Source organism: Bos indicus x Bos taurus, chromosome 23, assembly GCF_003369695.1.
Source record: "Bos indicus x Bos taurus breed Angus x Brahman F1 hybrid chromosome 23, Bos_hybrid_MaternalHap_v2.0, whole genome shotgun sequence".
In the NCBI taxonomy this organism is placed as follows: domain Eukaryota; kingdom Metazoa; phylum Chordata; class Mammalia; order Artiodactyla; family Bovidae; genus Bos; species Bos indicus x Bos taurus.
This window is the reverse complement of record NC_040098.1, coordinates 40,051,621-40,064,181: the sequence shown is the minus strand read 5'-3', so window position 1 is coordinate 40,064,181 and position 12,561 is coordinate 40,051,621. Positions and strand designations below refer to the sequence as shown.

The 12,561-nt window shown below is 39.9% G+C and overlaps 1 pseudogene; it reads right to left on the bottom strand.

Annotated features, from left to right (window-relative positions):
* Positions 1 to 2,140: 2,140 nt before the first annotated feature.
* On the bottom strand, positions 2,141 to 2,250 carry LOC113882335 (annotated as a pseudogene).
* Positions 2,251 to 12,561: the final 10,311 nt, after the last annotated feature.

Below are 12,561 nucleotides of genomic sequence, written 5' to 3'. Positions count from 1 at the left end.
GTGTGTGTTCCAGTGCATACACACAACCTTGTGGTTCTTAAATCTCCCAAGAGGGAGGTTTAATCCAATTGCTTGATGAGGGCATTGTTTAACACCTGTTGTTTTTGAGTGGTTACTTCTGTGCCTGCTGAATTGATTCCATGTTTCTAGTTCTTAATAGAGCATTAACCATGGTATAAGTAGGTATACATGTGGCAAAGGAGATATAATGCTGACTAGGGGCAAAGGATTGGAAAGACATATGGGTGGGGTCCACTTTATCCTCATGTACAGGTCACTTCCCCAAGCAGACGGAATATTCAATTTCCACTTTAAATTCCAGTTCCAGAACGAAACAGTGAGAGAATGCAGACTATAAGGAAGAAATAACACTAAAGGGAAGCTCTCAAAGATAATTCCATCATCCATAACACCAGGCGCTTCCTGGCATTATGACTAATAAAACTCAGCAAAAAACATGTTCTAAATATTTTTATGTGCAAAAAAATAGAAAATTGTAATAAAATAATGGCTGTTATTTCAAACCATGACTATAAAATGCCCCTGGGACAGAAATGCCTAATTATGAAATAAAACAACTTTTGTATCCCTCAGGCAATGTTTTCAAACTATCGCTCTCTCCAAAGTAGTCACTATAATTAGTCCAATTCCCTAGAAGAAATGAAAAGTGTAGGGGAATTCATTTAGGGCCATAGCTCAGGGCTGTATCTTGGCTCAGGACCAAATGGACTATTAAAATGTGTGCGTGCAGTAAGTGTTATCAGCACTGTGGGTTGAAGGACAACTTCTATAAGGAATTACTTGATATTATCGTTGAGTCGTGATAATCATATTATTTTCAGCAGGTAGGCTGAGAGGTATGGATTCTAGGAAGAGCTGGATGACCTTTTAAGGAAGTTTATTCCCAATACTGGTGAGCCATGCCATCTTTGCATGCCTAGCTTCCCCAGTTCTCAACTGAGGTTAAAAATGACTGCCTATTTAGAAATAGGAAAGCTTAAAAAAAAAAAGAAAGAAAGAAAAAACTAATGGGCAAGGAGGGAGGAAAAACTTCAAAATTTCTCTTCTATTTCCCCTCAAAATATTTGGAAGTGTTGTAGTGCTCGATGGGAAAAATATTTGAGAATCATAAAAATCATTATTAGGACTATTTTGTATTTTGCTACCTAGAATTTAAATTCTACCAAACTATTTCTAAGGACGTTTATTCAGAATTATTTTGTGCCTTATTTGTTAGGAAACATTATATTGTTCATTCTGTTTTAAAAGCAGACTGTTCAGAACAACATTTAAAGACGAGTTGGGCACTTCCTAGCTTTCAGAGCTCAGCGCTATTTTCCCAAACATGGATGCTGTGCCTTCTGTGTATATTTCCTTTTCTTGACTTTGAATCTGTAGTTATGGCTTCATCCTCTTGATTTATTCTCAGAGAGGGAGTTAAGTATAATCTGTGTCAGTCAAGGTCCTGGTGGGAAATTGGCTAATTTGAACAGTGTTTAATAAGGGAGCTATTTACAACATTGTGTTCAGATTGTAGACAAACCACAAGGTATAGTTCAGATGACCGAGGAGAAGAGGACTTCTCAGAGCCCTGAGAGGGAGAGAAATACGCGGAGAGGGCTGCTTGACAGGAGCTGCAACCTTCAGTCTAAGGACTGAATCCATCCTGCGGTGACGGCAGAAGGGACCTGAGTGAATGACTACCCGACCTTCATCTTTTCCTCTTTCTGATTTCCTGTCTGCTCTAATGGGTTCTCCCACTGGGGAGTGTAAGAAGCTTGTTGATGGAGTAGTCTGCATTGATTTCTGTCTACTCTCCGATTTCCTGTCTACTCTAATGGATTCTCCCCAGAGAACCCAACCAGAAGCCAGAGTGTGAGAAGCTTCTTGATGGAGTTGTCTGTACACATCAGCCTCCTGTACTGATCTGTGCACAGTGGAGAAAAGTACAGGATGGATTTAGGGCTAACAGAAGAGATCTGGAACAATCTATAGTAGTATCCTTTTCAAAAGCAGAGGTGGGGGTAATAAGCTGCTACCATATTTGACTAGATTTGAAACATAAGATTTCATTGTCTTACTGCAGAATAAAGCACACACCCAGGCCTTTCGTCAAGTGACAACATCCATGGCTTTCTGCAACAAGCCTTCTGCATGACCCAGTCTTGAATCCTCTGCTTGTTTGCATCTGGTTTTTATTTCATCTTTTGCAATATGAACTACAGAAATGATCCCTGAAAGTATAGTCTTGGCCAGTACTTTGGCCACCTGATGCAAAGAACTGAATCATTGGAAAAGACCTTGATGCTGGGAAAGATTGAAGACGGGAGGAGAAGGGGACGACAGAGGATGAGATGGTTGGATCTCATCATTGACTCAGTGGACATGAGTTTGAGCAAGCTCTGGGAGCTGGTGATGGACAGGGAAGCCTGGCGTGTTGCAGCCCATGGGGTCTCAAAGAGTCGGACATGACTGAGCGACTGACCTGACCTTGCAACATGAAAGTAATTTGTCTGCATTTAGAAATATCACATATTGGGACACTTTGAAACACAGTAGTCTTAAAATCATCGGATAGTTTTCAAAAGACTGTGGAGATGTAAGCAAGAGAACACTAGAAGACTCAGACCATTGAGGGTAACAGTTCAGAGTAAGAGATGATTTTAAAGAACATCCATGGCAAAAAGGAGTATTCTGGAAGATTCTCCCTGTCTTTTTTTTTTTCCTCAACAAATTCAATGAAAACATTTTAAAGTAGTTAACACTAAGTCCAGAAAACCAAGCATTTTGTTTCATTTTTTCTTCTTTCTCTTTCTTTACTATTAGGCAATTCGTTTTCTATGTTAGGAGGAATTTCTCAACTTCTTAAATATTGGCTTAGAAAGGCTAAATAATTTCAATAATGATTTTATATGTGATTCTACTTTCTTTAAATTTATCATTATATCAAATGGAATAATTTTATAGGAAACATATATCTTCAAATAAACGATCTTTATGTATTTTAAAGGAACTCCTTAAATACAAAGATATTTACATTTTTATTTCCTCTCAAATTTCTTTTTTGACTGCACCACACAGCAAGTGGGATCTTAGTTCCTTGACCAGAGATCAAACCCATGCCCCCTGCAGTGGAAGCATGGAGTCTCAACCACTGGCCCACCAGAGAATTTCCTCTTTCCTCTCAAATTTCTATCCCTTCTCTCTCATTTACCCTAAAGCTCAAATCTGGGGAAAATAGTTCTGATTGACTCCATGGTTTCAGAATTTTCACAATTTACTCTTGGATCATAGATATATTTTGAGAATAAATAAAATTGTATTTGTAGAAAAGTATTCTGAGTCTAGAGTGGAGAGAAGTTACGTGGATTCAAGGTGTCATTATTAAACAAAGGTATTATAATTCTCTAAATGCAGCCATGGGGGCAAGGGGGCACAGGAAAGCCCCTCAGTGAGATTGTTGTTTAATCACTAAGTCGTGTCTGACTCTTTGAGACCCCATGGAATGTAGCCCACAAGGCTCCTCTGTCCATGGGGTTTCCCAGCAAGAATACTGGAGTAGGTTGCCATTTCTTACTCCAGGGGATCTTCCTGATCCAGGGATTGAACCTGTGTCTCCTGCATTAGGGGGTGAATCCTTTACCACTGAGCCACCTGGGAAGCCTCCTCAGTGAGATGCTCATCTTTAAAAATGTGCACTATATTTTGCAATTAACAAAGTAAACAGGTACTGTTTGTAGACTGAGTTTCTGCAGACATTGGGTACAATTTTTTTTTTTTTTTGTATATGATGCACTGTTTCATACAGGGACAGTATACAAATACATCTCTAGCTCTGAGGTGATTTTCAAGAAGATAAACTAGGATTTGGTCTATTATATTGGACATACAGTCAGGCTATGGTAATAATTTAAACTCTGTGGCTTCCCTGGAGTTGTGAGCTCAGAGAGAGTAGTCCTTGGATTGCTCGCCAGAATGCTCTCCAGCCTATGAGCATTGGAACTGTCTTCTTTCTTATTTTATCATGACCCAGAAGTCACAAGAATCAGACAAATCTAACTGGAGGTGAGTCTTAGCCAGTTAAAGACTGACAAACCCTATAAGAGACCAGAGGTAGATCTTTCTTTTCATCTGTTTATTTATAAGAGCTGCAGAGAAAAAAGATTTGTTGGTATCTCAGAGCATAATTTGCCTTAAAAAAGCTATCAGTACAGTGGAAACCAAATGGTAGAAGAGAAGTTAATTTGTTTCACTAAGTAAGCACCTCTTCTTGGTAAAGTATCCTGAAAAAACCAAGCACAAATAAGTCACTAGTAAAGTGTGAAGTCAAACTGATGTGGGATTTATGTTCCCCATCAGACAAATTGGGTTATTTCAGAAACTCCTTCTGTGTGATGTGGTTGATGTAGGAACCTTTGGAATGGAGTTTTTTTTTTTTTCTGGTTTATTTTACTTTTTTTGTTTAGGTTTTCAAAAGAGATACAGAAATTGGGAGAAGTTTGTGGTTGACTTTTATTGGTTTAATTGAAAAAATTTATATGTGAAAGTGGACTCTACAAAACTGATGAGCTTTTAAAACTAAGAACAAAAGTTATTAAATGTGCAGCCATCTGGTTTTCAGATGACGAGGACCTGAGTGAAGAGGGCAGAAGTAGGAACAGAAAGGTGAGTGGGATACAAGAGATATTAAAGAAGAGAATTGGTTGCCTGTTGGGCAGAGAGACACACTGAACATCATTCCAAAGCTTTGTGCTTGTGGGTAACTGAGAGAATTGTCTTAATTTTAATCATATTAACTTTAATAGAATGAGGATGTTTGAGGTGCAATTATCTTTAGAGGATAAAGACGTGAGGTAGGGAAAGAATATATAGTAGAATCTTGCCATTTATAGATACAACTCTCACAACATCCAGAAGTTCACAATGATATTACAATCACATAATGACATTACAAGTTTTCATGTATTAATTTGTAATGGAGATGATATTGCCTTTATTAAGTTGTTGTGAAGATTAAATGAGATAATACATATAAAATGCTTAGGGATACTGATTATGGTGGTCATTATCATCACAAAAATGTTAAGCAAGCATTGAGCAATTCCTACTGTTGTAAAATTTTTACTTATGTAATTTACATATAATTTAACTTCAATGGCTCTATGAAATAGGTAATAATATTATCTCACTTTACAGATGAGGAAATTGAAGCATAGTGAGAGGTGAAACAACTTGCTTGAGGTTACGTTAAGTGGCAGAGCACAAACTTATCAAGTAGTCGGGTGCCAGGATTTAGCTCCTAAGCACTCTCTTCAGCAGACTTGCGGGGAACACTAGAATTGATTATTATACAAGACTGGAGTGCAATAGTAAATTTTCAGTGGTGATCCTAGCCAACAGCCAGGCATTCATACCTCAGTTAGCAAATCTCATATATTTGAAGATGCTCGAAGGATCCTGGGAAAGTTAATGGGTCTATGAGTATAAAGAAAAAGACCCTTTGTTATGTGAATTGTAAGGACACATGTTCAGTCCTTTAAAATATCCATGAGTGCAGGAATTCATGGTAATATAGTAATAATTTCAGCTATTTTGATATTAATTTAATTGACATATTTTTCGAGCATCTATCACAGTACTATGGGGCATTTGATGGAGAAGAAGAAAATTCCTTTTCTTAGCAAGTTTCCTGGGTAGTGGGAGAGAGAGATGAATGAAATGCAAGTACAATATAGTGAAGTAATTATCAGGTGGATGTAAGCACCAGCATCAACTAACTTGGCTGTGCATGAGTGTGTGCTAAGTTGCTTCAGTCGTGTTTGACTCTTTGCAACCCCATGAACTGTAGCCCGCCAGGCTTCTCTGTCCATGGGATTCTCCAGACAAGAATACTGGGGTGGGTTGCCATGCCCTCCTCTGGGGGATCTTCCCAACCCAGGAATTGAACCCGGCTCTCTTATGTCTCCTGCATTGGCAGGGACGTTCTTTACTGCTAGAGCCACCTAGGAAGCACAACTTGGCTGTAGAAAGGTCAAATATAAGGCTTTTTGGAAGAAGTGATGTAAAATACAGAACCTGAGGGATGTTCAAGTGGAAATGAGTGCAGGCGAAAAATGAGAGGGGAAATGGAGAAACAAGAGAGAGAAGCCTGTGCTTGTAAAACTGCAACTAGATTGATATGGTTGAGAAACACAAGTGGCTGGGGGGTGAGCAACAGGTAGAAATACAGCTGCAGAAGTGAGGCAGTGGTCAGGTCACGAAGGCCTTCAGGTCACAGTGAGGAGTTTGATAATTATCCTGAAGGCAGTGGAACCTATCTATGTGATTTAAGCAGAGAAAGGCTAGGGTCCAGCAGCATGCTTCCAGCATATCTGGAGCGTACAGATATGCTGGTGTAGTACTGATCTTGAAGGGCCTTTGGAGAGTACATTTTTATTTATACCAAATTTATATTGAGCACCCGTTGCATATATAAAGAGACTATAAACTCTGAGGGAAAGATAAACCTGCACCTACATTTTAGCTGGCAGCGTGCTCTTCTTTTCTAACGAGTGTAACTGTATTTCGGTGCAAGTTTAACCACAAGTGTGTGCAGTTAGATTGTTTTTTTCACCACCAGATGACCAGGTATTCGTGCAGCGAGGCAGTTGAACTTGATCTCTAGTCTTGATGGCCCTCTGTGATGCTGGGAGAGAGATCATTGTAACCTTTGGGTTTCGTATCTGCGATGAGAGGAGGTTGCAGTAGATCATCATGAAAATTTCCCCTCAGCCTTAAAATTCACCTGTTTCGGTTTGAAACTTTTTACACATTCCAGTTAGGTAAAAAGCGACAAAGTTTTACAATGCACGCTTCTTTTCTTTCTTTTATTTATTTATTTTTTTCTCTGCCTCTTTGTGTTGCTTCAGAGGTAGTTCTTGATGAAGGGAAGGGTTGAAATGATAGCAGGATATTCAGGTCAAAGAAGGATTTGGTGTCCATCTTATTTGCTCCCACACGTTACAGATGAGGACACTGAGACACCCTAGTGATGCGATTCCTCCAAATTCTAGAGGTGGGTCAGTGGCAGAGTGACATCAGAGCCTTGGGAACGTCTGGCCCCAACTCAATTCTTTTTCTTCTCTTAGTGGTCACTTCCCCTCTTGGAGGACATGTGGAGTGCCATCTTAACACATCGGGAAAAATATTCGATATCATGGAAGATTTCAGATGTTCTTAAGTAGAAATGACTGTATCACTGCCAGGTAGGGCTGCTGTTTATTTTTCAGGCTTTGAGTCACTTAAAACATAAACATATATATCATAATATATGTTATATATATATATATAATGTAATAATATGTACATATTGCTCCCTTATTCTTCATGAGTGATTCTTCCTTTTGTACTAATGTTTCTCTCTGTGGTTTCTCTAAAAGAAAGATCCTTTTTCCTCCTTTCCCCCACCCCCATTTCTCTTACATAAGCAACTAAATGATCTTCCTCTTCGTTCAGGAAGCTGGCAGCCTCCAATCTGCAGCCTTTAGATAACCAGCTAATTAAGGGGAAAGCAGGTGTGGATGGGTCTATTCAGCCTGTAAATAAGTGCCAAAAATTAAAGTTATTGGTCTGTGAGTGTTAGCAGGTGGAAGCACTGTTTTATACCTTTTATAGAGGAGGGGAAAGGAAGGGGGCTTAGAAGGCATTAAGGGGTCGGGAAGAAAAAAAATGACTTTTTATGACTAAAAGCTCTTCAAAAAGAGAGTGTGTCTATTTCTGAAACATTGTCTTGTTTGGGATTAATCCTAAAAACATATAATTGCCTGCCCTAAGGGTGTAGTGTTCCCTGAGCAGGGCTGCATGAACTGTATGGCCTGGGCAGAAATAATTCATGGTCTCAAGCTGATACTTACTGGCATAACTCATGACTGACTGCAGAAACATAAATGCCTATGTTCTTTTGTGATTTCTCTTCTCCATTTCTTACATATGCTCAAATGCCCAGAGTTCCCTCTCTGCAAAACCCCTCAATTAAATGCTGAGAAAAAAATATGATCTATTGTTTCACAACTTAATGCATTACTTAATGAAGCGATCTGGAAATAAAATTTATATGAGGAAATGAATTCCTGGGAGTGCACTTCTCCCTTTGTCATTTCTTTAGTCTTTCAAAATTTTTCCCCTTTCTTCTCCCTTCTTTTGTGTTTAATAATTTAGTTTAGTATTTCCTAACTGCAGGACATTTTTCAGTAGAGTGTTATGGCAGAAGACCACAAAAGCATCATATATTACGCATTCAAAATGCATTAATACACGGCTGAAATGCTAACCCATACAATAGAATAATTATAGTGTATCTTCATTGAAATTGTACACATGGCTTTGTGATCACGCTCATTAATTTAGGTCTAAATGAAGCAAAATTATTCTGCATGGCTGCTGAGTTAATTTATGTGATATAAGTAAAGAAAAGTTAAATAAAGTGTGATGGAAAATGAGATTGCAGCCAGGCAATTAGGTCCAGAGGAACAGGTTCACTCATCTCTCCAGGCTTGCTGGTCCCTGTTGTCTGCAAAGATTATTCACATTGTTGCAAAAATTTGTCAATTTTAAGACTGTATTGGGACTTCCCTGGCAGTAGGCGGTTAGGACTCCATGTTTCCACTGCAGTGGGCACTGGTTTGCTCCCTGATCAGGGAATTAAGATCCCACATGCCTCACAGTGTGGCCAAAAAAAGGAAAAAAAATACTGTATTATGGAAGGTCCTGATGGAAGGTCTGAGGCATCTTACTGACAGCTAAATTTTAGGAGGGGGAAGAATAAGGTACCAGTATAATGGATGCTTTTGCTTGGAACTATTCAAGTATCCAGATAAAACAACACAAATGTATTTATTGATGTGAGCCTGAACTTCTAATGTAATAGAAAAATTGCTGTCCTCTAATGAGTATTATTTTTAGGGGTTTGAAAATCTTACAAGTAGAGTACATATTGTATATTGTTTTCTAGCAGCCCAAGTAATATTTTTTTTTAGTTGATTACGAAAATGTGTTACCATGATTTTGTAGTAATATAGCAATTTATGTATTATGGTATGTCTGCAAAAAAGCTACCCCATTGCTTTCTACCTCATTTCATTCCATTTCAAGGTTTTTCAAAGTGGTGACTAGTTTCTGTTTTGTGATCAGTGGGATAATAGTTTGTCTTACAAGACAGAGGAATGATTATATTTCTGTATATAGAAAAGAAACTGATTTTGAATCCAAATGCCATTTGAAAGCATCCACAAAAGCCTCTAGCCTTTGTTTACTTTAACTTTCATTTCTGTGAGAGAAAAGCAGTTCTGATTTTCTTAAATTTTAACTGGCCTCGATTCTGGAGATGCAAAGATGAATAAGACAGGACCTTTATCCTCCTGATGGCTTGAATCTAATCAACTGAAGGAAAAAAAATGGAACATGTACTATTAAAAAAGGAATAGCTAATACACTCTACCATAAGAAAGGAAATGGTTCAGAGTATAATGGTGATTCAAAGAGAAATATTCACATCTAAGTGGGAGTGGGGTGAAGATGGCCTTCATGAAGAAAATTGCCTTTGATATTGACCTTGGAGGAAGGCATAAGCTCTGATAGAGAAGACACAGAAATTTGGGCAAAGGAAGAAGGGCTAAGAGATGAAGTTGTAGGAGCTGGGGGAGGATCTGGAATGTAGGGTCTTGTGTGGCAATCGTGAAAAAGAAACTTAGAAAGGTAGCTTGGGATAACATCGTGTGGCTTGTTCTTGGGTGAGGCATCTTTATTTCTCTTGGAGGTGAGGAAGGGCATTGAAAATTTGTGAGCAGTTGCTACTGCTAAGTCGCTTTAGTTGTGTCCGACTCTGTGTGACCCCGTAGAAGGCAGCCCACCCGGCTGCCCTGGGATTCTCCAGGCAAGAACACTGGAGTGGGTTGCCATTTCCTTCTCCAATGCATGAAAGTGAAAACTGAAAGTGAAGTTGCTCAGTCGTGTCCGACTCTTCTCGACCCCGTGGACTGCAGCCTACCAGGCTCCTCGGTCCATGGGATTTTCCAGGCAAGAGTACTGGAGTGGGTTGCCATTGCCTTCTCCTGTGAGCAGTTAGGGGTTGCTATATACAGATGTGAGAGTTGACCATAAAGAAGGCTGAACACCAAGGAATTGATGCTTTCAAATTGTGGTGCTGGAGGAGACTGTTGAAGAGTCCCTTGGACAGCAAGGAGACCAAACCAGTTAATCCTGAAGGAAATCAACCTTGAATATTCATTGGAAAGACTGTTGTTGAAGCTGAAGCTCCAATATTTTGGCCGCCTGATGCGAAGAGCTGACTCACTGGAAAAGACCCTGATGCTAGGAAAGACTGAAGGCATAAGGAGGATGGGAGACAATGAGATGGTTAGATAGTATCACCTACTCAGTGGACATGAATTTGAGTGAACTTCAGGAGATAGTGACCGGAGAAGGCAATGGCACCCCACTCCAGTACTCTTGCCTGGAAAATCCCATGGACGGAGAGCCTCGTAGGCTGCAGTCCATGGGGTCGCTAAGAGTCGGACACGACTGAGCGATTTCACTTTCACTTTTTACTTTCATGCATTGGAGAAGGAAATGGCAACCCACTCCAGTGTTCTTGCCTGGAGAATCCCAGGGATGGGGGAGCCTGGTGGGCTGCTGTCTATGGGGTCACACAGAGTCGGACGTGATGGAAGTGACTTAGCAGCAGCAGCAGCAGCAGGAGATAGTGAAGGATAGGGAAGCCTGGCGTGCTGTAGTCCATGGGGCTGTAAGGAGTTGGATACAACTTAGCAACTGAACTATGAATCCAAGGGGCTGTAAACAGTGTAAGGGAAAGATAAGAGCAGGGACATTTTGGAGGCTGGGAAGTCACTAGGGGATCGAGCAACTCCCTATGTAAGTGATGATTAGTGATTAAACTAGGAAAATGTTGGTGGGATGATAACAAGGGACTGTACTAGAGCAATCTCCAGGCCCAGTTGGTTGGATGTTGGGGAGAGAAAAAGAGGGAAATCCAAAGGAGTTGCAGAATATGCGGTGTTAAGGTAAACTCAGTCTTATACTAGTGTTTTGAGGTGCTTCTGGGACATTAAAGATGTAGAGCAGTCAGCTGGAAATTCAGGTTAGAGCTACTTGGAGAACTTGAGCCTAGGGAGACACTGTAGAAGACCAAACACACAGTGATAATAATTGAAGTCATAGAATATGTGACATTGCTCAGGAAGAATAAATAGAGTGAGAGAAAAGCAAAATGAAGACTTTAAGGGTAAATATTTTCACTTGGGAAAAGACAAGAAATTGAAGGATAGAGAGCAGTGATCAGAGACACATGGACCACGAAGGTGATGCAATTCAATGAGGGGTAAGTAGGAGAGAGTTTTAAGAAGGACAAGACCAACAGAATCAAATATAGCAGAGTGGCTGAGTAGGAGGAGGACTAAGACAGGACGATTGAATCTGTCGTTCCGAAGGTCAATGGCTACTTCAGCTCAGGGACAGAGACAGAAAATAGACTGTAAGTGCTTAGGCTTGGACGAGCAGTGGGTTGAGGGTGCTACTCTTTCAAGGTGAACAAAGAATGTTGAGATCAGTCTAGAAGAAGGAATCTTTTGAAAACATTGGATGTAAATCTTAAAGCCTTCTTAATAGAGTTTTCCAGCCTATTTTCACAGATGCTCCCTGGTTCTTGAAGCATATCTCAACAATTATTTCCCATGATTCCTAGGATTCTTTAAAGTAGGGAGGTCATTTCATAATGGGAACCTCCTCTCATATACTGACCATGAACATCTCCTTTCTATCAGAGGACTTTATTTTCTCAGGACACATTGCCTTCCTGTCATGTTTCTGTAGAATACAAAGTGGTAAAAAAAGCTTTACCAACCTCTGCTGGTAAACTTGGGCTTCCCTGGTGGCTCAGTGGTAAAAAATCCCCTTGCCAAAGCAGGAGACTTGGGTTTGATCCCTGGGTCAGGGAAGATCCCCTGAATAAGGAAATGGCAACCCACTCCAGTTATTCTTTCCTGGGAAATTCCATGGACAGAGGAGCCTGGTGGACTTTAGTCCATGGGGTCTCAAAAGTGTTGAATACAATTTAGTGACTAAACAACAACAACAACTGGTAAACTTGGGGGTCATGATTCTGGAACATAGCAACTCGTATATCTACTGACTGTAGAGAGGTAGGCACATATCATTTTCACGTGCCCTTCCATCCAGTGGGGCTCTGTGCCTCAGTCTTCTTTGTACCCCTCAGATTCATCACATCACAGAACCAGTAGTAAAGACTGTGTAACACTAAAACTTTGGTCAGAAGGAAAAAGGAAGAAAGATAATAAAGAATGTAATGGAATAGAACAACCACACATTCCAAATTCATTTAACAAACCTCTACTCATTTTCATCATGAAGGCAGCAAGTGTCCATTTCCCTCTTAACCTTTCATTGTATCCTGCTATTGATGATGGTTTTCTTTCCATACTGCTTTACTTAGTGTAGAAAATACAGCATCAAGGATTAAAATAAATATATGGTTAAATCTTTGTTCCA